The 27,334-nt window shown below is 43.3% G+C and overlaps 1 protein-coding gene and 1 long non-coding RNA gene across 2 annotated transcripts in view; one reads left to right on the top strand and one right to left on the bottom strand.

Moving 5' to 3' along the window:
- Positions 1-27,334, top strand: part of LOC116790940 (BEN domain-containing protein 5-like) — a 910,541-nt gene that overhangs the window by 588,388 nt on the left and 294,819 nt on the right. The window lies entirely within an intron of this gene.
- LOC116790944 lies at positions 17,280-26,087 on the bottom strand. Its single transcript, XR_004358561.1, has 3 exons — positions 26,049-26,087; positions 22,962-23,051; positions 17,280-17,396 (listed from the first exon to the last, which is right to left on the bottom strand). It is a non-coding gene; the product is annotated as an uncharacterized LOC116790944 (long non-coding RNA).

Raw genomic sequence — 27,334 nt, 5'->3', positions numbered from 1 at the left:
CCATTTGTTGTGGGATATTTGGGTTGCTTTGTTTTTTAATAGCATTGCTATTTTTATTATTAGAAATTAAAGTAGTAGCTTCAGATGTAGAGGTTTTTCTTCCTCAACAAACTCCATTCTGCCCCAAGTTTTTTTGCTAATACATCGTAAGATTAATAAAATCCCCTGGAACCTTCAATTACTGCAATTTGTGGAGATTTCTGTTTTTCTGCAGGTCTGCAATCACCAGAGACAGGCATTTCTGCCTTTGTATGTACAAGAGCAAATGACTGGAGTCAGGAGCCGATCAGTCTAATGTTATCTGACAATGGGCGTGTGGGATTTTCCAGCACTGAAATCAGTGAACTATTCAAAGTTGCTGCCCCAGCTCCTGCCTTTCTTTCTCAAATTAGAGCTTTACAGGGTCAAAAGAAACTTGTGGAACTTGGGACATGCCTCCCAAAGAGGCGAGGTGCTGTCTGACTTTGTTTCTCTGCAGGGCAGCATCACTCAGCTGTGGATCCAGGAGCAGGGAGGGAGTGGAGGAGGAAGGGAGCTGTGGCTCCCAGCTTTGCCCTACTGCTGGTCACATCTCTCAGGGTGTTAATTTTTGCTCCTGTGCTGTGGGTTGTTGCAGATTTGCCTGTCGTGGGGTTTAAGGGCTCCCACATTATCAGCTGTGGGACCGGAAACGACTCTTTCGTCGACTCTGTTCTGGCTCTGGTGTTACTTTTCCCAGACATGGAGTTAAAATAACACTTCTGTCCTGCACAGTTTTGTAGGAAAGGCTGTCCCCTCACATGCTGCTTGGAAAACACAAGGTTCAGTAAAAATACTGGGCTTTTTAATGCGTTCTCTCTCAGTAGTCTAAGGCGTTATTTCTCATATAACCAGCTTTTTTTTTTTTTTTTTCAATATGCCTTTATATCAGCATTGTCCCTTTAGAAAAGGCCTTTTAACTTTGGTGACAGCTTGGATGGTGTTCCATGTGACGTGGTGAATGGAGGGACCATCGTACAATGGGCTCGCTCTGGTTTGCTCAAACTATAAACAGCACGTAAGGGAAAACTTTTTTGCCTTCCATTCTCTGTGTGGTGTTTTGATATTAGTAGCTGACAGATTTCCACTTCTTAGCATTTGTTATCTGCTTTGTATATGCCATTTGTTATCTGTTTTGTATATGACAACAGCATAAAGCTTTTCTTGTACATATTTTTAATAAGAAAGCCAAAATGTTTGAAAGCTAAAACAGATATTACTTTTCCCGTGGAGTACACAACCTTCTTTTGATAGCCCAAACCTTTGATAAAGTGTGTTGTAAGCTAGGCACTGTATTCAGAAAGCAGTTAAGTGTTGGTGGTGGGCCTGTTTTCTTTATAACAGCCGAGCATTTTACTCTCAGAAACATAGTGAGAAACAGTTATAATTACAGATAGTGCTGAGGTGCAACATTCAGCCTTTGATTCAGTCCTGGTCTCTTTCAGAATCACAGTGCTGGGGTTTGGTGCCTGGCTTCATTCTGTCAGAAGGACTGAGGGGCAGATCAGGAGCTGTGGACGTGAGGCTGTGCCGTGGAGCCCTGTGACAGCTGCTCATCAAGTGCAGTATGGCCAGAAGAGAGCCCTGTCCTTTATCCTGAGCCCTGTCCTTTATCCTGAGCCCTGTCCTTTATCCCGAGCCCTGTCCTTTATCCCGGCTCCTGGCGCTGAGGAAACATCTCATGACAGAGCTGCTGTTGCTGCAGAGGTTTTGCAATCTGCTTATGAGGTAATGGCACAAGGGGCAGAGGAAGGAAGCTCCTGCACCTCGGGACAGGGTTATCTCCTGATCAAAGCCATTAGCAGTGGTTACCGAGCTCTGGCAGCCAAACCGCTGGCAACGTTTGCGGAGCTCTCCTGATAGTTTGGAAAGGCTTTGAAAGTGAAGGCACGACCCCAGCGTTTGATGCTGTAGGGAAGGGCAAACCAAACCAGCGTGCTGCTGGTCGTGAACTCCTGCGAACTCCTCTTTCTCACTCTGATGTTTGTCTTAGAGGCCCTGGGCTAGAACATTGCTGTGGCATTTCACCTCCTGGCCCGCAGCCCATCGCGATGCCGGTGTATAACCTTGCATAACTGAGCCTTGTTATGAATGACTGGAGAAAGTGCCATTACAGATCTGCTTCTGCCGGGGGCACTCCCCAAAACAGCTCACAACAACACCCCGTGTCTAAAAAAAACCCAGGCACTGCAGGAGTTCTCAGAGCCTTTGGTATGCTGATATTACAGCAAGATTCGGTGCTGCACATGACCCACTTACAGCCTGGTAAAGTTTTCAGTTTTGCTTTTATCATGCAGAGATCCACACTTTCCCCTGTGCTGTCCATTTTTAAAGTCCATGCCGATTAAAAAAAAAAAAAAAAGAAAAAGAGACAAAAAGAAGACTTCTCTATAGCTGTAGTATATGTCCTCTCGTAAATCCCCGTGTCATTATGATTTTCACATTGGCCTGTTCTTGCTTATCTTTGTTATTTTGCCTCTCTGTGAGTATTCCCAGTTCTCACACTCCCTGTCCTTAGCAGCTGAGGTGACTCTCACGTGCACCCATCTTAGTGCACCCGTCTCTGTTTTGTCACTGATATCTGTGGATTATGCATGAGAATGCCTTTATATTATGGAAAGAAAATAATGAACAGGAAGGAAATAATGAACTTAAAAGGAGAAGTGATGAAACTGCTTGTAGTGAAAGTTTTCCCAGCAGCGTAGCGTAGATTGAGCCACGGCGGCAGGAAGAAACTGCCAGTGGGAGAGCTAGAAAGTGTTCTTCCTTTGTAAACAAACTGCTGAAACTCCTCTCTGCAATGTGTTTATGCCCTCTGTGAGAGATAGGCATCTGTTCACGTAACCCTTGGCGCTAATCAGAAAATCGGGATCTGCTTATCAGCTCCGCTCTCCCTGTGCTCGCTCGCCCTCCCGCTCCCTCGGCTCCTCTGTTCGTGCCGCTGCTGCTCTGGGAAGGGAGAGGTGAAGTTGGTGCAGCGTGAGACTCTTGCTGAGCTGATCAAGGCCTTCATCTGGGTGTGCTGCTGGAGCCCTGTTTTCGGGGCAATGTGGGATCCCCTCCCTGGACCTCATCCCCATGAGATCCTGGCCCCTGGCTGTGGCAGCAGGGGCTGCCTGCGGCACCAAGAGCTCTGAAGGTACCGACAGCAGACCAGCTCGGTTCAGTGTAAGAGCTCCATTCAGCTCCCACTTCGTGACAGCTTCTCTTATCTCACAGCAGCGCTCCTGAACAAAACGATGCACTGCTGAAATAACTCCCCCCCCCTCACCCCATGCACTTTTTTCTATAAGATGCCCATTTTATACATCTTTTCAACTTCAAGTAGTGTGGTGTTATCAAGATTTAGCACACACATCACATGCACTGGATGACTTAGAGCACGGGACGTAATCTAAGTGCTGCACCGCAAGTTATGAATTTGCTAATTAGCACCTATCCTTGGCATAGACTTCTGGTTAGTGAGGAAATCCCGTAACCTTTCTGCCTGGAACTGCTCTTTAAACAAGGATGCTAATCTTTAAGGACCTGATGGGTATGCTATGCCAATTCGCCAGTTAGGATTTTCAAAGCACTTTGAAGATGAAAAATGCTGAGTATTATTGGCCTTTTATCTAAAAAAGACATTTTAAAACATGAAGCTGGGGAAAGATCTGCATAAATTAACACGTGTTGATTATGCTCTATCTTTCCTTTTCATCTGAATGTATTAAGTAGCAAGAGAACTGTGAGAATTTGTATCTTTCCTTTTCATCTGAATTTATTAAACAGTAAAAGGACTCTGTGAATTAGTAATCTAATTTGAACATCAAACCAAAGGCAAAATTCTTGCTAATCCATCTTGCGGATCTCTCATCAGCAGTAGAGTTTTCTTGCATATCTCAGGTTGAAGAATGAAATTTCTGGCTCAGGTCTTGATACTTTCTGGATTGATGAGACTTCAGTAAAGAAATATTTTCCCAGTTCAACCTGGAAGGTCATTAACAACTCTACTTTGCAGTGAAAAAAATTATGAGCATCAGTCAAGCCCAAGTTACTCACACAAATCAGTAATGTTGAACTAGGTAGTTTTCACTGATTTCAGGAGGGAGCTCTGATTTAGAAATTTTCTTGTAATTTAATAGGGTAACATTAGTTCAGTCATATGAACTTTTTTCTTCAGTAAATGTGCATGATAATGATAACTTTTTGCACTTTATGAAATTTAATTCACACTTCCAAGATCTTTTCAATTTTGAACTGCAAGATAGTATTACATTTGCTGTGATTTGTTTTTGTTTGTTTGTTTGTTTGTTTTGTTTTGTTTTGTTTGTTGGTTGGGGTTTTTTTTAGTTTTGTTTGTTTGTTTGGGGGTTTGGGGGATTGTTTGTTTGTTTGTTTTTATTATTTATTTCCCAAATGTGAATTTCTGGAGAAACAGATATTGCTAATTTTAATAGAGGGGATATAGCACAAGAGCTAGTAAAGGATTATGTCTTGGCTTCAGGGTTCAAAACATGTTGCAGCTGAAAAACTATCTTTTTTTTCACTCTTCAGTTTCCAGTTTCAGGGTGAGGGGTGTTATGTATATTTGGTGAAAATCTTTGAGGAATTTTAAAACTTCTCAATGAAAGACTATACCAAGATGTCGTGAGTGGAGACATGTTCCTGATGATCTGGCAGAGGAAAAGCAATTCCCAGCTACTTTAAGAGAAGTCCCAGAAGTTAGGATCTCTCCAGCTTCATGCTGATTTCAGCAGCAGATAGATATTTGATTTTAGGTTGCCAACAACTGAAATGAGAAAAAAAATGAGAGTGTTGTGGTTTGCTGCTTTTATTTTGAAGTGTTGCAGATTAAAAGAAAAAAAAAATTGAAAAAACCCCAAACCACAAACAACAAACTAATCTTGGAAATGGTAGAACCTTCTTTTACCAATAAACTTTTATCCAGACATCATTACCACCGGTTTTCCTGTTGCCAGGATGACTGGCTGCAGAAAAGGTGTCTGTGATGGTGCCTTAGGTCAAGGGGCTGCACAAGCAGCCAGAACATCATTCCAGAGTCTTCATCCTCAGTTTCCTGCATCTGAGACCTTGAGGTGCCAATACACATCCTGATATCCTCTTAGCAATGTGATATTTGTCTGCCAGTGCCACTCAGAAGAGGTATATGTGTACATTTGCTCTGCCGTGAAGTTCTTTGTTTTATTATTTTCAAGTAATTTCCTCATCGTACTGTGGCGAAATGTTCTGGATGGAGGTACCTCTGTACTGTGGAATAAAAATTAAACCCCATCTTTTTAATACAGTTGAAAGTCCTTGATAGTCACTGGAGTAGCTCTAAAGCTCATCTGCCAGTCAGTTTGGTGTTCAAGTAATTAAAGAGGTCAGGCACAAAAATATCGTGTACCTGGAGCTTTGCCAGCCTCTTTCTCCCATCTCTTATCATGCTTGTCCATTTGGGATTCTTTCACAGGCTTTGTTATATTCATCGTGTAGATTAGTGGTCTGCAACTATTAACAACAAACTTTGATGCTACAGAGTGGGAATTGCTTGAATAAACAATTTCACAAGTAAATGGAGTCACAGCTCTGAACCAAGAGAGCTCCAAACTTGTTTTAATTTACAGAGGTCAAAAAGTAAATGGGATTGTTGCTTGGGGAGGTAACTTGAGGAGAACTTGCAGTGTTCCCTCACAACAAAGGGATGAAGGGCAAAAGATTTGATTGACTTCTGGAGCTTGGTTTTAATTGGTTTTATTCCATCACCAGCACAGCGGACAACCCGTGCAAGCAGAGGAGGGATGCTGATAGGTAAGGGTACATTTTTTTGCCCTTTCTTACCTGTTCAGAGCAGTTCAATATGAATCCTCCACAAGGGATAAGCAGGAGAGTTTGCTCCAGAGAACAGGGGACATGGAACGAGCCCGGGGCACTTCTTTCTGCTCAGGTTTCTTGAGCATCTCTTTTCCAGATGCCCCACAGCTGCTTCCAAGAAAGCGATTTTACTTTGTTTACTTGCTTGTAGTCTGGATTATTTGTGCGGAGGAGTGGAATTCCATTTCCAGACATTTTTAATTGCAGAAGACTGTCACTTCCAGTAGGGTTTACTGAGTATTTCCTGAGAGATTTGACAGGAAATAGGGAGATGAGTTAAGTATCTGTAAAACAACTGAGGTAGCACTGTTCAGTCTGGATTTACTCACAGTCACCCTCGGTTGCCAAGGGTAACAGGGCTATTTCTGCCTGTTTGTCAACCCCTTCCCTCCTGCCCCAGCTGCCCCTGGGAGGTGGGACGGGGTGAGCAGACAGCCTGCATTGCTGCTCCTCTGCCAGCCTGTGTCAGATGGGAGCAGGAGAACAGAGACTAGGGAATAACGTGGAGAAGGCCGAGTGGTGTTTTGTGGAAGGGGTCACAGAGCATGGGGCTATTGGGATTGCTGGAGAGGCACAGGGAAGGTACAACAAGCACAGAGCAGGCTTCCTTTGAGCTCAGCTGCTGGTGGAATCATTTAATCCCAGGATTATTTTCTTCTCAGAGCTGTTGAGAATAATGGAAAAAGTCTATCACCGGCTTTCCTCCCAACCCAGGCAGCTTCCCACCAATTCGCTTCATCCACTCAGCACGAGTCAGTGATCAGAAACTTCTCTTCAGTAGGATTCCTGACTGTTGCAGAAAGCTCCTCTACCTCCATGCTTTGTGTTCACTGATAAAGAGAATTTGGCTCTGCATCCTGATATGCGCCCTCCCCGTTTTATCCTCACATAGCTCGGCCTTCTGCAGCCCAGCATGAGCCAACACCTCATCCAGGGTGTTAATAAGCTTCACCCTCAGCAGTCAGCAGGTCCCGGGGGCAGGTGCAGATTTCAAGAGGGAGCCTCAGCTTTGCTCTGTCAAACGAGGGGCTGTGCCTGTCCCCACCGTGCAGCCTGACCCCACCACCCTGCTTCCTGGGGATCACACGTGGCCCTTACCCTCATGGCACAAGAGAAGCTCCTCAGACACATGCCCTGCCCTGCCTGCATCGCTCTGATTTCTGAATGAGCTGTGAAATATCGTGTGTGCTCTTCCTGTGGATAATTAAAGGCGACACAGATGGCGATGCCTGCGATGTTTTCCGTAAGTCACAGCACGGAACAGAAAATGAAGTGATAGTTTTAGGTGGTGGCACATGTAGCTTCAGGTGTTTGTTTAATATTCAGCGTTCATGCTCGGTGAGAGCTGGGATGTGCTTTCAAATGTTGCTCCATGGCTGTGCATCGCTGAACATTTTTTTCTTGTTTTACCTTTTCAGGGCCTGACAGATGGTGATGTTTAGATTAAAAGTAATTTCTTTATTAAGCAAACCCCCGTGTTGTCAGTGATTTTTAACAGGAGCTTCATTTGTTGAAACAAGACAGTTGTGTAGCTGAAGTGTCTGAAATGGATGGAGAGCTCTAGAAAGACACCTAAGAGAAACTCAGTGTCTGAAGAGTGAGTAGTGATTGTCACATCCTGGCAGATCCAGCTTCTGTGCCTTCAGTGTTATGAGTGAGACCTCAGAGGCATCATGAAGCCTTCCTTTCCAAAGGTCTGATTTTTGCGTTCCTAAATGTGGATAAGGGTCCAGCAATTCACAAAGGGAATTCTGGACATCCTAAAAGTAGGCTATTTTTCTGTACTGTTTTTCACCCAGGTGTTTCATTGTATTGGCCATGTATCGTATGAAATAGGTGCTATAGGCAGCTTATTCATGGAGTAAAGGCCAGACCAGAGAAGGATCTAACTTCTGTCTAAAGGTTAGACCAGCTTCTGACTTGTAGTGAGGCGCTGTTACCAAATCCTGGGAGCTTTGTTGAACTTAAATCACGTCCCTCAGCAAACAGGGATACCTGGTAGGGTTCTGATGGGCAGGAGGTGGAGAATCAGAAAGAGGAAAAGAGGTTTGCCATCACTTAGAGTGCCATCCCGTGCCCGTGGAGTAAGTGACAGCTGGATGGAGCCATGGATGTGGTCCTCAGAGTCACTTCTGCCACTGCTTGGTTCCCAGCATTCCTGTCTTCACATCTGATAGTCGTTCAGCAAATTCCTGGAGGGAATCAAAGTGCCTGCAGGTCCTGCCTCCTGTGGGCACTGTGCCTGGTCTGGCAGTGCAGACTGCAGCTCAGGGCTGGCTCTGGGTTTCTGTATGAGGGAGATGGGTACTGGGGGACTCCACAGACTATATGTAACACCAAACACATTTTATGGACTAAAAACATAATGTCTAGTTAGTTAGCCTTAAGTTTTCCACTCAGCACCATGCTGTAACATGTTCTTCTTGGGAATAAAAATGACAGTCAAAGAAAAACAAATTTTAATTCTGCCACTGAAAGCCACATTTGGAGGTTTTTTTCTTAGGTTCCTATGGGAAGGTAGATAAACGTTCAAAAAATGAAAATACACTGTCACTGAAATTATTCTGCTTTTGGGGTCACATTTTAATCAAAAACATACCTGCCTTCAGGAAAAAAAAAAAAAGGAAGTAAAACTGATTGAATTTAATAACTAAAAGAACATAAACTGTCTGCTTTGAAATGTATAATCTCACATGACATTTATTTCATAATGTGATCAAATCATATATGTTGTTATGGGGACAGTCTTTATTAAAAATGCCATTTATTTTAACAACTGCAATAAAAAGAAACCCATACTTTTTTATTGTGGTAGAGGAAAAAACTACTATTAGTCTGCTTTCAGCTAAATGAAAACATCTTTCAAGATTTGTTCTAAAATATTTAAATAAAGTGCTATGGAATTTATTCATTTGCTGCCTTCCAGCATGAATTAAATTATCTTAAATACAATAAATGATATAGAAGAATTTGTTTTGGTTAGGCATATCCTTTGCTGATGAAGAATAAGATCATTTCAATATAACATTTTAATATAGGCCTGTAATTATGTCATTGAAAGCCCAGTTGGATCACAGTGAAGCACAGAGTGAGCTCTCCAGCTGCAGCCAGAGCTTCCTAAAGGCACCAAAGGGGAACTGCCAGTACATGTCCCCACTGAAAAGGGAATGACTGGGAGACCACAAAGCACAGTGGGCCTGGCACTGTGCAGTGAGTCAGGGAAGGAGAGGGGTGGATTGGCTTCCTTACCACATGGGATGGTGGTGGGGAGGACAAATACATGTTCTTCCATGGGAGTTCATGGAGCAGATGCCTCATTGGCAGGAACATGTGGTGCCATGACAACCAGATGTGTCCAAAGGAGGGTGATGTTGCTTTGCTTGAGCTTCCCTCTGTGCTTCCCTGGAGCAGAGCCTTTTCACAACAGCTCCGACCTAGAGGCTCTGTGCTGTGGTTTGCCCTACAGTGTCTGAATACCCTAATTTCCCACTTCTGGTGGATCAGAACTAGTAGAGGGATGTACTGAAGGAATGCTCTTCAGAGAGATGAGGCATGGGCCAGAAAACACATCATAGTGTCTGGAACATATGTGATCTGGAAGACTAGGAATGATGGGACTTGCTTAGCCCTTGGCTGGGAGAGCTCTTGGGAGTACTGGGAATGGGTGCCTCCCCTTTGTTCAGCTGGCAGCCCTTCATCTCTGCCCTTCAGATTGGCTCTTCTCTCCTCTTACCCCAGCCTTAATAACACCAGGACCTGGGGAAATGTACAATATTGCTTTATTGCAGCTGCCTGCGAGGCAGGAGCTGTGGGCTGTGCAGGGCACCACCAGAGCAGAGGCTCCTCATCTCCTGTGCAGGTACCTCAGGTACTCAGCTGAGCTAATATAGAGATGCTGTACAGGCTTGTGGGTACTGTGGCTCCATGGGATGCTCACAAAACTCTCTACCCTCCCAGCTGATCCCTTCTAGGTCATGTTATTTGGCCATTCATATAACCTAAAGTGCCCACAGAGAGCAAGCTGTTTCCCTCCCCCAAGGCTTCCCTAGAAGTATATGCTCATGTTTTGTTTGCTTGTGTGTTTTTTCTCTTGTTTGGTTTTTTTTTTAGGTTTGGTTTGGTTTGGTTTTTTTGTGGCTGCTTTATCCACTGTAGTGTTTATGCTGTCCCAAAAGTAATAGAGCTCAGCTTGGCTTTCCACTGATTTCCCTGGGACTTCTCTAGCAATGTCCTGTGAGGTTTGCTCTGACAGTCCCTGCTGTCTCCTGGAGCACAGAGGGGCATGGACTGAATTGATTCTTGGCAAAGAAATTAATTGTAAATGGCATTAGAGACTTCAGGATGAAATGCTACAACCAAGCTTCTTTCTGAAGTGTCTAAGAAAATGCTGAACTGTAGTTTGGGTCTGAAAGTCAATGAATAGTTAATGCAGTTCCATGACAGCAAGTGATGTTAAGGTCAACAGTGTTCAACCAAACAAAAATGTGACTCTCTCATCTGAAAATCCAGAGGTTTAAGGATCAGTCTTAGCTAAATATAGTTCCCAATGATGTTTACTGCATATCTAACTATCACTCTAATCAACAGCCTCTCAGATCTGTTATAGATGGAGAATTAGGTTTAGGCATGATAAACAAATCTGTGATTACATACACACCCAGAACTCATCCAGTTTCTCAAGAGGAAGTAAGATTCTTGGTCATCAAAGGGGACGTATTTGCCATATATTATCTGTAAGAGTCTGTTTCAAGAAATAAAAAGCATGGTAGAAATATTCTTTGAAAGTATAAATGTACCAGAGGGGCATAGTGATGCTCTTGAGTGGAAGTGTTTTAGAGTGAATCATGGTTGTGCAACTAGTTTACCTAAACTCATTTTAAATCAGCAGAGTGACAGGCCCAGAACACTAAGTGATGAAGGATTGCTCCGTGATGCTGTTCGAGGCATCGGGTTGGACTGTGCGCAATCATTTCCTTCTAAATTGGTTGTAGTCCCCTTTCAAATTGTCAGAGTAGTTTCCTTCTGCTTCATTGCACTTGAGAAGCAGGTGGACAGCAGGCTGCTCAGCCTCGTTTGATCCACACGCTGCTGTTCAATGGAAAGAGCAAATCAAACTGGAAAGGCTTTCTGGTGCGGCTGCAGCGCTGCCTGTTCCGTGGCTGGATCAACAACGGCGAGCTGCCGGCAACCCAGACGGGAGGACATCTCTAGTTTTGTCTTTCTTAGGGCATATTAAAGAAGGCAGTGATAAATTTAGCTCCTCAGTGCCAAGAATGGCAAGTGTCAGTGTGACACTTGAATGCAAAATGTATAAACTCAGCCGTCACTGCATGAAGCATCAATTTATTGGTTTTGGAGCACAGAGTGGTCTAGTTCTTGAAGTACGGATTTCATTTGATCTAGGGTTGATATTGCTTTGGGAATGAATTTCCAGAGGCCTCCTTTCCCATCAGCCATCCCTCGTGTTCCCCCATCTGAGAAATGGGAAAAAAGGACGACTTGGCAAGGCTGTGGGGCACAATTCACTAAAGTCTGCAAAATCTTCTTGATTTCTTGCATGCAGTATGAGGAGCATACATAACTTTTGTCAAGGTATTCCTATGCTCTCTTGCTGCACTCTGCAGTAGCACAGAAGGTGCCAACGTGCTCTATGTGTTTGTTACCTACAGAGATTCCTTTGCAAGGACGAGCGCTGGCTTATTTGGAAAGTCACCCGAGGTTTAGACCATAGGTTGTGAAACAAAATGAGAATGGAAAGAGAACATTTCTTGTCAAATGGATTTGTGTTCTCTCATAATGAGAAATCAGCATCCTGCAAAATGAATTTGCGGAGAAATTCCTTGGAGCTGTTCCCTACCTTGATCCCAGTGAAAGCTTAGCCTGATTTAAGAAAAGGGCACCCAGGCAGTAATTTGAATGGCACCTCTGCAAAGCTACTTTCATCATTGAGTCTTACAGCGTGCCTCAAAGTTATGACATGAGCTGTACGAGGCATCCAGGCACATCAAGTGTGGTCATGCAGAGTGGTTGGTGATATCTTTGAGGCTTTTCACTTGTCACTTTTCTCAGTGTCAGTCTTGGTGTATAGTAAACTCTCCCTGCCTCTGAAGGAACCATGCAGAAACTGTGGCTCCTGATGCAGTCAGATGCTAGAAAAGATGTGCACATCAGTGATGGTCTTGCTTATCTCCTCTTTCTCTGTAACAGCTTGGCACAAAATGTTTTTTTGAGCACCTCTGTCCTTCATGAGACCCGTGGACTGGTTAACTTTGGTGCACATACATGATACTTGGGGGTTTTTTGCATACTGTGGTAGTCCTGCTCTGTTTTTTCCCACATGTGGGAACAAGGCACACTCAGTTAAGGAAAGCACAGGCTTTGCAAGGAGTCCACTGGGTTTATATACTCCCCAGCTCCAGTGCAAACTGTGTAATCAGCTTCTAATTTGGAATGTACTTTCCTTAACGTGCTTGGAGAGGGATGTGTGTGCTGGAGGGCTCGGATGCAACGTCTGGAGGAGCAGGGAGGTCAGCTCCATCAGCAGGAGCTGACACAATGATAGAGGAGGAAGAAATGACACAGCAGTGTGGGGAGAGAGAGCGGAGGCCAAGAGACTGGCACAGCACCTGCTCTGATGTGTGGTGCTGCTGGAAAAGACCAGGTGTTTGGAGGTGGAAGGCATTTTGTGTGTCAGGTGGGGATCCTGTGCTTTCAGAGGAGGCTAAGATTTGCTCCTTGCTGTCTGTCTTGCAACCTGACACTGATGGTTCAGAAGCTGCCCTGAAACTGGAGAATGGAAATGGTGGTGAAGGGAGGGTGGGCAGTACCCCGTGCTCCTTATAAGGGAGGGAGTCTCCCAGCTTCTCTCCCAGCTTTTCTCCCATTAGCCACATGCTGGGGAAGCAGCTCTGGAGGGGAATCCATCTCTGGGCAAAGAGGCAACTGCAGGGAGCACAGGCAAGGCAATGGAAAGGAGTGTGGTGAAAGGGAGGAGGGAGGGAGAGGGTCCCCACAGGCAAGGCTTAAAGTTGAGTCTCATTGACATGTGTTTTGAGCAAGTCCTGAGTATATGTGGAAGGACCGCCCTGCCACGCTGCTGCTCCTTGACTCTGGGCTCTGTTAACTCCTCTTCCACAACTCCACGTGGACTTCCAGTTACTTCGACTGAGAGGCAGCACAGAGCAAGACCTGTAAACCCTGTGCCCAGAGCTGGGCTGAGCCACAGCCTCAGGGCACAGACTTTGTCCCTGTAACCACAGCCCCCATGTGCCATTGGGCACAGAGACAAAAGCCAAGCCCTGGGGCACCATCACTGCTTCCCCAGTCGGAGCAGGATGGACAGTCCCTGCTTGGAAATGGGCACAGAAGCTTTCTGGCTTGGAAAAGGAGGCTCCGAATCTAGTTAAACCAGATCATATCAGTGCCAGGTTAGGAAGCTTTCCACTGCTCTGCAGCACCAGTATTTCCCTCATGCTGTTTCCTGGTGGTGATGAGGCTTCCTTTCTCTAACACTTTATACAAATACAAAATGTGGGAAAGAAACAAAATGACACATAATTCTTGCCACAGAATAGAATAGGGCTGGATTTTCATTTAAAATCCCTCTACCCACAGATCCAGTGAATTGCAATGGCACAAAATTGTTAAATTGCTTTACATTTGGGAAACCTCAGTTCATAAAAAATTGCTAACAATTTATTTTTGTACTATATGGTTGACATCCCTTTCTCTCTCTCTCCCTTGCTTTCTCTCTCCTCTCACTCTTTGCTGGTTATATGCTGATTTTTTTCACTGCATGTCTGCTGAGATTCCAAGAAAAACCCAAGTGTGTCATACAACATTGCTTTCTGATTTGCAAGTTAAATAGTTTACATAGGCAAAAATGTGGAGCAATTGGAATATTCCCTACCCAAACACTTAGGGACTCAAACTGCACATTTTAGCCTGGCAGGCCTCCACTGATATTTTTAGCTAGAAAAAAAACATTTTGAAGTAACGAGGAAAGACAGATCAAATCTAGGGGGTGGAAAGTTGAACCACCATTGGACATTTTTGTGAATGTTGTAGTTTTGGTGTTGGTTTACATCTTGCCCTGTGTGTGTACAGGAGTGCAGCACACATAGACTTTGGAAGTTTAGGCCCTTCTGAAATGCCTGTTCCCGAGATGGGGTTAGCCTTCTTGCTGATTGATTTAGTCTTCTGGAAACAGGCAAACCATCAGGAGCTTTCTGCTCAGAGAGATTAGCATTCATAGCCTGCTGTTTTTTAATTAAAAAAGCCATTTAAATACAAGGGTTGGGGTTTCTGCCAGCAACCATTAAAAATACTTGTTTTGTAATTATCCCCCAACCCCTTTTTCTATTTAATTCTTTCTCTTTTTTTTTTTTCTTCTTTTTCTTTTTGTTTCTCTTAAATCCTCGACAGATTCTCCCTGTTTCATCTACCTGCTCTTGTGGCATGGTACCTCCCGCTAAGGTTAGCAGCTGGCTGTAAATCTCATGCCAGCCCTGCTGCAAGCAGCTGGCAGGAGGTGTGGGAAGGATGTGTTCAACATCCGTTTTCCAGTGACAGTTTATCTCCTGCCTCCTGTTTGGAGGATTAGGGGCACAAGCCCAGCTTTGTCGTGACTGCAGGACCTCAGGGGCATCATCCCACCTGGAATTCCCCCAGTGTAAACGTCACTGTTTGCACACACAGGAAGGGTACGTGCTGTGGGTGGGATGTACTGTGGGTGGAACCTTAAACAGATATTAGTGTGCCAGGCAGCCAACGTGTGTGAGCTGTGCTGTGTGTATCTCTGCTTGTCTCTCGTATGGAGACTGGCTTGTAGAGACTTGTCCAGACAACCTTACTGGGGCAGAGCCTCCATCCATGGTGGTTTGGGGTCAAAGGCTGGAACTTGATGACCTTGGAGGTCTTTTCCAAACCTACTGTTTCTGTGGAGGATTTGACTGAATTTTCTGTTTCACCTGGTTCTGCAATCACCCTGGGTGCCTCCATACATTATGCCTGCGGTGTATTTGTAGCTGAAAATATATTGTTGTTCAGGCTCATTAAAAAGGAGATGACCAAAGGCATTAACCTGAATCCTGGCTGCTTTTTGATTGCTTCTGAGGAATTCACATCTAATGATTTTTGTGTTCTTAAGTCTGCTTGGACTTTGGCCTTGGACTAGTGCAGAAACCCTGACTCACAATATGAGCAGCAGCATCCAGCAGCCTCGTTTGCACAGAACTTCTAATATTTTTACTGCTCTGCAGCAATGTATGGGGCCCTGTAAGTCAAAAGGTGAAGAGACAATTCCTCTTATGGTATCTAACAGGTGACTGACAAGATCTTGGTTCATCTTCATTCTCAGTGAGTCTCACTTGTGAAGTTTCAGTCTGTCCTGACCCTATTTTGCCCCTTCTGCTCCCACGGCCCATTACCATCTTCAGCTCTACCACCTCCCTCTGTATCTGCTTCTCTCTCAATTTATCTTTCATTTCTGCCTTTTTTTTTTTCTCACTGAAGAATCCCATGGCTGAAATCTCATCCTGGTGTTGATCTTTGCCTCTCCTGGCATGTTTCCAAATGCAGCTTTCTGATTAAAATGGGAAATGTGAATCTACAGTTTGAAAACTGAGCAAAAAGGGTGCAGAGCTAAGGCAAATTAAAGAGGCTGGGAGCAGAAGCTGATAAATGCCCAGTGAGTAATTTGAACCAGTGTGTTACAGAGGCCTTGAGCAAATGGTGAACCCAGCCCAGCCTCCTGTTCAGCTCGGAGCTGATGCTGGAGGCAGAGATGCCAAATGTCCTTGACTACACTCATCTCCTCTCTGAAAACATCCTGCTGTTGGTAAAGCATCAGCAAATCTCCTTAGAGGGTGTTTCATTACTGATGCCTCCATGTATTACTGATACCTTTTAGCTGATCAAAGCATGAAAGCAAGATTGTTAGTGACTGTCTTGCACTGGTGCTGCAAAATTGGCAGGGGAGTCCAGATTTGGTCACCACTGATATAAACAACAGGTCACTCTCTTTGCTGCTGCCTTGGTCTCCTGGCTGCTGCAAGCTCCCTGTGCTGCCTTTTCCTTCTCCACAGCTTCAGTCCTCTGGTTTAGTGTTACTGGTTTGAAAAGTGCATGTGATGACAGTGCTTTTGACAAAATATTCTGCAGTTAGGAACAATTCCTTGGGGCAGCCTGTTGGTAGTAGGTTGAAGGCTTAACCTCCTCCAGCAAATATTTAACTGGAATGATCTCAGTTTCATCTGGCTAAAAGCATCCCACTGTGGTCCTTGAATCACATGAAACTTTTCCCCCATACATTCAGAAAGTTGTGTTCTACACAAATCAAGAGCCGAATAAAGGACCAGATGCCAGCCCCTCATCTGCTTTTAATGCCTACATCTTCTAGATTTCCTTTTAGTTTTCTGATGGCAGTTTTCTGTTGTATTCTCCAAATGAAAATGATCCACGTGCTATTTTACAAATATGCAAATACAATTCTCGTCTGACTTACAGACTGCACAAAAGCTTAGTAAAATTGTTGGAGAAATATTAAGTCTCGTAAATGTCTCTATTCAAATCAGTACTTAAAATTAGCTTCAATTTGTGGTGGAAATGCAATAAGACTAGAGCAGAATACTTTTGAAATCCCACTTGAAGTGATTATGTAAGTTATGAGATATCTACTATCCAGTGCAAAGCCCATGAAGATGTTTTAATCCCAGGGGTTTCTTTTTGAACCAGTATTTGCCCTGGTGGACCAGTGGTATCAAACATCAGTTTGCACTCGCAGCATAATGCCAGTAAAGAGCTTATTAAAACCCCCCAGACATTGATTTTCTTGTTTGCATTTTAATTTTCTCTTGACAGGCACTAACTGAACAAGTGCAGACCCTTAGCTTTAAGGCTGGAGAGGTGTTAGTGCACTGGTGAGCAGGACCAAGCAAAGCAGGTGGCACATGCTGTCCCTTGTGTGGTGTCAGGCTGGTGGGGGGCACTCGAGGGGAGCAATGAGAGTGACCAGCTCTGCCTGCAGTGACTTCTTGCAGTGTTCACAGGGCAAGCTGCAGAGCAGGGTGGAGGGATTCACCTCAATCTCGGACCACAACTGTTTACAGAAAAGGCATCCTTCTTACTGATTGCTGCGTTTTGTACAGCCATCAGAGCTGCTGGTCCTTTTGTTAATTTGTGACCCTCTAGGTCCCACGAATCTTTCCCTGGAAAGGTGTCTTCCCACAGGAATTTTCCAGTTCCCTCTGCAAAGCCAAGGATACCCACAACCTCCTTCTTCCCTTGGTTTCCTTCTGCCTATACAAAGAGTGCCTCAATCCAGACTCCTCTGGGAGAGCAGGTGGGACCACGTCAGCCTGTGCCTACCCACCCAGTCTAGAAATGCCTGAAGACAGTCTGTGCTTGGCTGGTGGCATCCAAACCACCAAGCTATGACACACGAGGGACTCCAGCAGTGTCCTGGGCTCTGCTTCCATCTAGAGAGAGTGGCCCTTCACACATTAATCCAAAAGGTCGTGGACCTGCAAAATACAAAATAAACATGTCCAACCCAGTGAGCGGATTTTCTAAGTGACTGGTTCCCCTCCCAGATCAAGCTTTCTTTTGCCAAAGACACACAGAAAGAAAGTTTGCTCCTATCCTAGTATAGAGTAGTCTCGCCCTCGGTGTTCCTGCAATGAGGAGTAAGATCTGCTTTCTGGCAGCACACGCCGTAAGTAACCTCACCATGAAGTGGGGATTTTGACTCACAATTCAGAGTTTACAGGGGAGCTGTGCCTGCCAGATCATACCTTTTTTAAAGCAGCTGGAATGGGTCTTAAGGTTCTTTATTCTTAGTACTATTTTGCTGTCAGGAAACAGCCATGAAAGCCAATAGCAAAGCATATGTCTGATCTCATCTCCTTTCAGAGCTGATTCTCAGATAGGATGAAGGCTTTTTGCTGCTTTTGGTTACTAGATAAGCTCACATGCTGAGAGCTCTAGGTGGATCTGAAGGATCAAACCCTGTTTATAATTCATCTGTGCTCAAGGTGAGGCTATGTGATAGAATTTCCATTTTTATAAGTTTGCTTTTTAAAAAAAGAAAAATAAAAAAGAAGAAATGGAAATACACCAAAGAGTTTTGTTCAAAGAGCCCCACCTTAGGAAATGGCAGAATGAAGTTGGGTTTGGTCTCTTTTCTGAACTCTTGCAGGATGGTGTTAATAACCTTCTTTTAATGTAGATTTTGAGCGTGCAATACATGCAGAGAGGGGAGTGCACTGTGTTTAACACGTCTGTAAATGCCAGATCTTATAAAGCACAAAAGTCAGAGTTGTGTGGGCTGAGAACAGCTAAAATCCTCTTATTTCCTTGTGTCATTTATATTTTGAGTTGGGGGTGTTGTAAAGTATTTCAGGCATTTGTTAAAGATGTCCATGCTCATTGCAGAGGGGTTGGACTAGATGACCTTTAAAGGTCCCTTCTGACCCAAACTAATCTACGATTCTGTTTACAGAAGTGCTTTATTAATTTTGTCATGCAAAATGCAAAGTTGATCATTATGTGAAAAATGGCATTTGAAGGGGACCTCTGGTTGGACCAAGAGAAGCAGCAGCTCCTAAGGTGTTGCTAATGTTTCCTCTCTTAGTCTGGGGTACTCCAGATACAAAAACATTCTGGGATTGCCATTTAGGTCTGGAGAAAGCCCATATGGCCCATTAGAAATGGTGCAGCATTGTCTTTTATTATGAAGAACAGAAGATACTCATGAAAAATAATGCACTGGTGTCAGATCTTAGCACCTTGTGGAAGATTCTGTCACCATCCAAGTGATTTTCCTGTGCAACAAAAGTCTGGGGAAAGTTGCCAATGCCTGTTATATTGAACAATGTAATATATGCACTTTTTTTCCTCACTGCAAACATTTTTGTGTAATGCGAGATGCCGATCTGTCTGAAAGCTATTGATAGGTACTGTAGTTTCTCATGGGAGAACAGGGGAAAGAGTGAACTGAAGAAGTATTTTAAGTGATATAGTCATATCATATCTTTGTTTAAAAACATAAAAATCTAACTGCCTTAACACTCTACCACATAATTCCGCAGGACATGTGAAACACAGCACGCTACAGCACTTAGTCTGTGAAGGATTCCCTTGTCACTGTCAAAATTGTTTTAGAAGTCTAAATTAATGCATAGCACTGCATTTATTAAAATGTGAAATAATCATAAATTTTTCATTCTTTGTACACTTAAGCTAATTTTCACATAAATGAAGCACTTGGCAGTTGAAATTCCACATATGGTTGACAGTGATGTTTGATGTCAGAACAATGCCCTGAGCTCCATGCAAATTAAACATATTTTAATTATTTGGGATATCCATTCTTCTCTTACAGTATGTCTAAGCAGAGTATTAAAAGGAATTTTAAGTGTAATTTATTGTGAAGAACTGACTCCAACAGCCAGGATGAATCCTCTTGCCTCTTCTGCTGCTGAAAGGGAGGTGACCCAAAGTGAAAATTAGGAAGAGCACAAGAGAAAGCAAAACTTTCATTAAGTTTCAGACATCAGTCTGGCTTAATGTGAACACACTGAAACTCCCCCCCTCCTCAGCAGTGACCTTTGTGGCCTCAGGACAGAGCAGTGGAGGCTCTCAAGGGGAGGGAGCCACACCAGATGCACACAAATACTGTACAATCCCCCTGACTCTAAGTATAAATGATGCAAAGGTTGCATTTGGAACAGGAATGAACTGGAGCTCTTGCTGCTGTTTCCCAGGCACCAGTTTTCAGTACCCTGTGACAAAACACTGGATTCACATGGCAGTGATGATGTCCTGATTTTGCTTGGGCAATTCCATGGGTGGCAGTGATAACAATCACAAGTGTGGTCCTGGCATGCTGGACAAGGATCTGGGATAAGCCCAACCCTTCTCTTCCTCTCAAAGTAACGGGTGTTAGTCTGAACTCCAAGTTAAATAACAGATTTCTAAGTACCAGAGGCACTTTTAGGAGACAAAAATAAACAAAACCTATTAGGCTCCAGTTTAGGCAAATGAAAAGGTTTTCTTAATTTTGGCTAAGTGCTAACACACAAACTGGAGTGGAGAGACTTTCTGAAAAGTGGGATCATGCATGTCCCCAGGGTCTTATGCAGATGATTTGGGTCAACCCTGTGTAGTGATCTGAAGTCCTAAGACAGTACAAGCAGTAATTAATTCTTTACCACATCTGTTTTCAGAGGATTGCTTATGAACATTGACTATTGTTTACGAGCATTGCTTTGCTAGGCTGCTTAGAATTTATTTGCACTTTTAGTAGCACTTGTGATTATTTTTAGACATAAGTACATTGATCTTAAGAAGCTGGAAGCAAATAAACATGTAGCAAGTGAGGAATTATGGTCTTTGATTATTGGTTCTTCCAAAAGAAAAATTTTATTTTGAAACAGAAAAAAATCACCCCCAATGGAAATTAAAAGAGATGTTCCAAAACGCTAAGGAAGTTTTGCTGAATTTCAGCAGAAGCCATTGATTCTGCCCTGTATTTATTTAATAGTGGATGACTTAAAAAATTAAACAGCCTTCTGTTCTCCTTAGGATTAGTTTTCCTTTTGTGTAAAAGAAAACCTGAGCCTTTTGCTAACTATAAACTGTGTAAATCTTTACCATAGTGTTCAGGTGCTTTTTCTTGCTGAAAGTGGAAGGATCCTGTTGTCATGATCACAGGCTTTTGACTTAGTTCTTGTTCTTGAAACAAAGACAACTGGTGTTGCCTTGAATCTGGCTTGTTTCTGGGTGGGGTTTGTTGTTTTGTTTTTTTTTTTTTTTTTAAATATATCATCTGTCCTCTGGGTAAATTTAAATCTCTGACCCCCTCTAGCTGCTGTATAGAACAGCTCCTTGTCTCCTTCCCCTCCTCTCCACTGCAGAGATGAAGGGTGAAGTTCTGAGGAGATCAGGGAAGGAAGACTAAGGAAGATTTTTGGCCCAGAGAGGGTATTAGGAGATGAGATTGAAAGCATGAAGCCAGTGAACCTTAATGGCTCAAGAGTCAAAAAGTAGCTAATAAGCTTCTAGATTATATGGAGGACAGACTTCATACAGTTTTTCAATCAGTATCTTATTTTCTTTGGGAAGGCTTTGGTTTTTGAAATGTGGATGTAAGCACTCCAGTAAGTTCTGGCTCCCTAAACCTTTCTCCTGTGGGTTTCAAGTGGAAGAGCAGATATTAAAAATGTACAGAGGCACCATTAAAGATGAGAAATAAAAATTCTGACACTTTAGAAGTATTTTTTTCTCCTCTCAACTTTTCCTGTTTCAGCTTTAGGAATGAAAGCTTCAGTGCACTTATTAACTTCCCAGTTAATGAGATCTTGAAACAGGGATGTTTTGCTTTGCTTTCCTCTGGCTCATCACACCGCCTTCTCTTTGGAGAGTGGCCACAGAGTGAAGATGAGGAAAGAAGAGTGCAAGACTCATTTATGTGCTTGATGGTTGTTGGGAGCAGAAAGATACTAAATTGGCTTTTTTTCAACTCAGTCCTTCCCCTGTGTGTGTTTCAAGCTTGCTTTTTTGGCACCTTCAGACACAGCAAATACTGGTGGGTAGTGTGCTGTTCACAGGCAAAATATGCTTGCAAACCTTTGTCAGGCACCTCAATATGCAGATATAAAACTCTTGGAGATTGTCTCTGCTCCCTTTCTCATTTTGAACCCCTGTCACGCTGTCTATTCGTGTTCCTACAATAAGGCATAGAGCTAGGAAATAACGTGGAGCATCAGATCAGGTTTGCAGTTAAATAACATTGATAAATATCACATACAGGACATGACATGAACACTATGTATGGCCAAAGGAGAACACTTGTTTCTTGTTTCTCCCTGTGGACTTTCCAATAGGTGATGAGACTGGAGTAGAAGACATGGGGAGAATGGGCCTCCGTGTTGGGAGGAAGGTGAGAGTTAAAGATGTCCAGAGAAACTGATTCTGCTTGCACTGGCAGAAGATGGAAATATTTCAAAATACCTGAGCATTGGACAAAGCTGCAGAAGCACTGAGTAGACTTCTCTGATGAGTATTTCATCTATTCTCATTTAGAAAGTGAACTGATCCTAAGTAGCCATCAGCTCCTTAGAATTAGATGTACATTACGTTGGTTTGTGTGTGCATGCACGTGTATGATTCTTTTTTAAGCTGCCCAGTGTGAATCCAGTTTTAGTGAGAAGTTGATCCAAGCTAGTCTGAGAACAACAGGGACAGGTTCATAAAAGAGGTGGCAGAAAGAACACCAAAGAATTGTGCCTTTGTCTGAGTTTTAGGAGAAATTAAAGCTATGGGCTGAGTTTGGATACCCTGGATACACGTAAATGCAGAACTCTGAAAGAAGATGATGAGTACTGAGTTGGTCCATTAGTAGATAAAACATTAAAGTGCAGCCGAACAGAACATCTGCACAGGGCAGCAGGATCCAAAGAAATAGAAACTCCTCCATCCCCCTCCTGTGAAAAAAAGCCCAACTAAACCCAGCACTTCCTCAGGTCATGAAACAGAGTCCACCTCGACTGTCCTCCCAGGGCTGATGGGCGTGTGCTCTGCCACCAGCCTGGGAGAGGCCAGGCCAGCACCATCCAAGGTGTTCCTCCCTTTTCCACTTGCTCCTACCACCACGTGCTTATCACTTAAATCCAAAGCAGATGTTTAAGCAAATAAACAGCCCTTTTGCTGTGCTTAAAGGTTAATAAGGTTAATGCTGGGAAACCATGAAGCCTGAGAAAAATGGTTCTGCATTGACTTGCTACCTTGTAAGTGGTTAACAAGCTGCTCTGTGGAGGCAGCAGGGACGGGCTGTGGGCTATTACTGGATAGATTGCATCAGTCTAATGAATTGGTGGTCACAGCAGATATTGTTGAGGATGTGGCATCTGAAGATGGATGGGATTGCATCCCTAGGTTTTCCTTGCTTCGGTTCCATTCCTCCTCTTTCTGCTACTGCAGCACATTACTAATCATTCCGTTAAAGTTCAAGAAGAGAGTCCTGAAATTAAAGAAAGGTGTTTAAATGTGGCAGGACAACACATACACTCCCTTGGCTCCTCACTTACAGTAAGAACCACTCAAGTGATTTGGAGAAGGCTGGGGGATAGATTTCAAGCGTCAAGGGGGTGATTCTTCTTCTGTTGCTTTTCTTACATCTAGGAGGGGTGAGAAGGAATAACAGAGAGGTCAGTGTAAGTAGGAATAGCAAACATAAGTTTTCATAGCATATTCTTGTCAGCTGAAACATAACCTCCTGTATTGACTGGGTCAGTGTGAAGGTGCTGAGAAATGGGACTACACATTGGATAGGTTATCAGGATGGTTATACTCAGATGAAAAAGGACCTTGTGAAAAAGAACCTTTAACTGTCTCCTCATGGATGTTTGCATAGGCAGGGAGGGATTTTTTCTTACCTAGGGGAACAAAAAAAAAGAAAAGGAAAAAAATGGAAGCACCAGGCACCAATAGTTTGGCATCTTTAAATTTTTTTTTTTCATTTTTACACAAAACTAAGCCAAGCATTTTTGTTGCCTTAATAGGGAAACAAGCAAAGTCCTGGATGTTGCATTCTTGGGAGTAGGCAGTGGCAGCAACAGGGACTGCTGCAGTCATAGTTACCCTTCAAATATAGGCAAAATGCATCCTATCTTTTGGTTTTGTCAAACCCACCACTGTTTGGATGTTTTGCTAAAATGAGTGGAATTCCTCCCTTGATGGGATTTTGACTGCTGCTCAATAGGATTAAATTAGAACTGGGATTCTTCTAAGAAAAGGCCTGGAATCAATTGCAGTATTGATGCTATTCCAGAAAAGAGAGAGTCGGCATGTATTCAATAAGCCTCAAATAGTGCCCAGTGCCTTTCATTGCTAAATGCTTTTTAAAAAAGGTTTTTGTCTTTTCTTGTCTAGGTCTTTAATTAATCTTCCTTCTCGTAGTCTTCTGTCATCTCCAGAGCATTTAAATATATTGCAGGGCTGACTCATCCTGTCCAGTGTACCTGGTTTAAGAGTTTGGGTTTGCATATGCAGACAATGTTTGCAGATATAGGAGCTGGAGGACTGATTCAGGTAAAGCAATTTAACTGTCTAAAAATGCTTGTGAGTGCTTTGTCAAACTTTCAAAGGCTCTAACATGGCTGAAGCTAATTAGTAAGAATTAGATGACTTGGAAAATCTCCCTCGGTCCCTGTCTGTATCTTTAGGTTTGTGAGAAACATTAAATGTTTTAAAATCTGAACCAAAAGGCCTGTAGAAGTCTAGAGCAAATACCCATTAACTTCTGTGGCTTGGATCAAACTTCAGATAACTGGAGGGGGATCCAGGAAGCACATGTGTGTTGGAAAGGACATGCTGTGAACATCCATCATCTGGGTTAATGAATAATGAACCAGAATATGATTCAAAACCAGAGCTTGAATCCAGAATCTAATAAGAAAATCTTCATTTTTGGTGTACAATGTTAGGATGAGTTGGCTGAGAGCTCTCAAAGACCTTGTAGGTTTGGTGGCAGCCCTGTTCCCAGAAGGTGGAGCATTTCCTTTGCAAAGGGTTTTTTTCTCCTCTGAGCCTAGAGAGATATCTAAGGATCTTCTTGTTGGGATTACAGAACATGCTTCATGTCTTCATCTGTGTATTTATCATAAGCTTGATGGAAAGTAGGTAAATTTCAGCATTTAGACTGTGTGACTGGGCTAGGGACAGAAGCTGCCTGCCTTGATATATTTCCCCACTGTATCAACACTGAAATTCCTTGCACCACTCTTGTTTTTTTAACCTCACTAATGTTGATGCAGGACAATTTACAGTGCCTTTCAGGATGGCAATTAAAGAACCCAACAACCACACAGTCAATTAGTGGGGAAAAAACAATCAATATAACATACAATGAGCCCTAACTAGCAGGAAGACAATTAAGACACTGGAGATAAAACAGTGACCAGTGACAAGTGCTAAATCACTTGCGAGGAGTGTAGGTGAGAGGAATAAACTTGGTCTCTGATGTTTTTTCCTCACCCTTGCTACTGACAAACCCCATCACCTTTGCCATATCTATTAAGTCCTAAATTATTTGCACGATAATATCGGTCCCCTCCAGGAACTAAAATATCAATAGGAATTTGGGTCTTCAAGTTTCTATGAGCTCCATTTTGATTTTTCAGGTGCTACCTGGTCAGCCATAACCTCCTGGTGCAAGTGGTTGTTCTCCCCCACCCTCAAGGCCATTCAAAACCCCTCTGTGGGTGTGAACTTCAAAACCCATGGAATGGATGTTTCAGGGTGCAAAGCTTTTTGGGTTGTTTGCTTTGTCCCAGTTGATTAGCATTAGTTTGCTGTGAGTTGTACTGGGGCACAGTTAAGGAAGGGCATGGCTGGGAATTGCACTGGCCCTGCAAAGAGCAAGGGAAATGTCTCTGTGCTGGCCCGGGGCCTCCACGGCCGTGGGCGCTGCAGAGACGGGTGCTGCATGTTGAGTCTGACAGTGCTCCTAAGTGTTTGCTGAAACAGGAATCATACAGCAAGTTATGCAAGTATAGCCAAGATTAAAAGATTTAATGTGCTGTGTATCTGCCAAAGGCATCTGAGGCCCAGCGGGGGTAGTGATGCACTGAGGGCGGATCTTTTAACAGTGGTATCCATGTCTGCTCGACTGATCTGCTATAGTCTTGAAGAGCAATATATAGGTTTAATGTGCAACAGCAGCAGAGATGTGTTTCCTTTCTTTTTGGTGCATTAGTAGTGTCATTCATAAGTGTTCCCGAGTTACCCTGCCATACTGTAGGAGTTAAAAGTGCAGAAGTTCATGAATAAGTTATAACCTGAACCCTATTAATAGTCCCACTGATGATATGTTGTGGCAATCCTCTGGCTTCTCCCCCACCCTCCAGCTTAACTCTTACTGTGCCTGTCAGGAACTGCCCTGTGAAATGCCTTCCCCACAGCACTGCAAGAGCTGATTGTCCTTCTGTGGATGTTGGTGAGCTGCAGAATAGACATGAGTGAGACTGCTTGGTTCTCCTTTGAAGGGAAGTATCTCTAGATGTCAGAGTCGCTGGTTTTCATTTGGAGTTGGGGAAGGTGGTATTTTCCGGTGCAGAACCACCATGTTTCATTCCTGCTACTGCTGAAAGACAGCTGGTGCTGTGTTTACTTACTCTCAGCCAGGATGGTAGTGGTGTTTTCTAAGGCTAATGTTTAAAGCCATTATGATGTTAGAGGGTGTTGGTGGAGCATGGCTGAGTCAACTTCATTCAGGAGACAGGAGAATATGTCACTTACACAGAACCATTAATCTTCTGACTTCAAAATACTTGTTATTAAGAGTGACATAGGTTGGAAAAATGCTACCTGGCCTTATAGAAGTGCTTTCCTTGAGATTATAGGGGGACTTTCATTCTCTGGTAGTTAATGCCAAAGTGACATGTACAAGCTGTTCTTTGCTGCTGACTTGAGCTTCTGATCTGACCAAGTTTTTCTGCCTTTCTTGTTATAACAAATACCTCCCCACTTCTGCTCAAGCAAAATACTTCTTCATCCCCTCTACAGGCATATTTTTTTACTCCTCCATCCCTGTTCCAGCTGCACGGTTTATTTCCTCCATTCCATCTGCAAGAGCAAACTATTGACATGAGTCAAGAATAAGGCTTTGTGAATGATTGCAAATTCGATCTTCATATTTACCTGCATCAGGATAATTACATAAAGTTGGAGTGTAAATTCATCAGATGCTACTTCATTCTTGCCAACCTTGGCCTAAATGCATGGCCAGATCAGCAGGACTGCACTTGAGTTGGTGACAACCATGATGTAATACAGCAAAATAATCACATATTTGTATTACTGGTTTTGGACTTGAACAACTTTGCAGAACTTTTAGAGAAAGTATTTCTTAAGACCATTCTTAGAGGTAGGAACTGAAATTTTCCATGTACCATGTGCACCCATACTACCCAGAAATCTCCAGCAGTTCTAAAGTGATCCTTAATGTCATTACTGAAAAGAGCACCTGCCTTGAGGTGAGCCTGTGCCATGCTGGAGCTTGGTGAGAACAATGGATAGATTTGCAAACTGGGGACCTTTGGAGAAGCTGTAGTCAACTGTTACAAAATAAGAACTTGTTCATGGAAGAGTTTATGAAAGTGTGAGGATCCTAAACTACCCAAACCCTCTAAAAGATCAGGTTAGAATACCTTTCAAAGTATTTTCTACACATAACCTCAGACTTCCCAACTGCATGTGTTGTGAGTGTGAACAAAATTGAACTTTGTTCCTTCCTTATTAACATAAAAAAGGATTAATTCTAATTTTATGAGAGAACAAGAGATTGTTCATTACTGATAAAGATTGCATTAAAGCTCTATCTAGATTTACAGAAGGAAAGTGGGGAATTTATCCAGTATTTTAAACCATATGCCCCACAGATTTTCCAGCACCATGGAGA

The sequence above is a fragment of the Chiroxiphia lanceolata genome, chromosome 9 (genome assembly GCF_009829145.1).
Source record: "Chiroxiphia lanceolata isolate bChiLan1 chromosome 9, bChiLan1.pri, whole genome shotgun sequence".
In the NCBI taxonomy this organism is placed as follows: domain Eukaryota; kingdom Metazoa; phylum Chordata; class Aves; order Passeriformes; family Pipridae; genus Chiroxiphia; species Chiroxiphia lanceolata.
The sequence above is the reverse complement of the archived record's forward strand: the minus strand, read 5'-3'. Positions and strand labels throughout refer to the sequence as shown.